At 41.4% G+C, this 1171-nt stretch overlaps 1 protein-coding gene across 1 annotated transcript in view; it reads left to right on the forward strand.

Moving 5' to 3' along the window:
* The window catches only part of LOC119412087 (calcium-dependent secretion activator 1-like), a 780001-nt gene that overhangs the window by 717433 nt on the left and 61397 nt on the right, over positions 1 to 1171 (forward strand). The gene's annotated exons all lie outside the window — the stretch shown is intronic.

Raw genomic sequence — 1171 nt, forward strand, 5'->3', positions numbered from 1 at the left:
GCCCTCCCCAGAGGGAAAGCAGTGCCCCCCTGCCCAGGTACCCCCAAGAGCCCAGCCCCCGGCAACCCCCCCGGGGCCCCAAACCCATACACCCGCCTCCACATCAACCCCAATGCCCCACAAGGTCAGATCCCAGACTACCCATCCTCACTATGTAACGGAGCCTATCAAAGGAGCCCACAGAGATTGATCCAATGTGTCGGCAGATGCTGTTTCAAGACTAATATGATCTAACAGAAGATTTTTATACTGATTAATGCTAAGATTATTTTTATTTTTCCAATTCAGGAGTATGGTTTTCTTTGCGATGCATAAGGCAGTGAAAATCATGCAACGTATTTTTTTCCAGGGTAACATCTTCCAAGATGGCCAAAAAGCAAACAGACGGAGAGAGTGGAATATTACATTTCAGACATTTAGACAAGTCTTCACAAACCTGGACCCAGAACCTCTGAACGGGTGGGCAGAACCAGAGTGCATGGATATAATCATCAGGAATATTGCCTGTGCACTGTGAGCAGTTGTTAGATGATGTAAATCCCATCCTAAACATTCGCTGAGAATGTACTCTATAAAGAACTTTATACTGTATTAATTGTAAGTTGGAGATTCTAGTCATTTTAAATGTTCTTAAACATATTTGAGACCAGGTGTTTTGGTCAAAATTGATTGATAAATCTGACTCCCATTTTGCAACAGGTAGCATTATGGAGTCATTGATTCTAGACAATTTCTTGTATATTTTAGATAATAATTTGGGGGATTTAAGATTAAGGAACTCTAACACACATATTGGTGTTTCTAACAAAGTTTTATTAAGCTTAATTCTGGTTCTGGTTGTCAGCAGCAAACTGGTTGATCCACTCTGAGAAGGTGCTATTTAAGAGACTGAGCTGAATACAGCACCTCATACTGAAGAAGTCTTTTGGATGAAAGACTAAACATTTCTACAATTTTTTTTGAATGTGCAGAGGACCAGATTTAACTTTTTTAGATTGACACAAAAGATTATTTCAGAGAGGTAGGACCTAAACCATTTGAGGGCTGACCCTGTGATGCCCACCCACTGTTCCAGCCTAGAAATGAGGATCCCTTGGTCGATGGTGTCAAAAGCAGATGTAAGGTGTTGTGTTTTTTCTCTTATTTCTCCACCCGAGCTCTGCTTGTTACC

This window comes from Nematolebias whitei, chromosome 7 (assembly GCF_014905685.2).
Source record: "Nematolebias whitei isolate Nwh7 chromosome 7, NemWhi1, whole genome shotgun sequence".
NCBI lineage: Eukaryota > Metazoa > Chordata > Actinopteri > Cyprinodontiformes > Rivulidae > Nematolebias > Nematolebias whitei.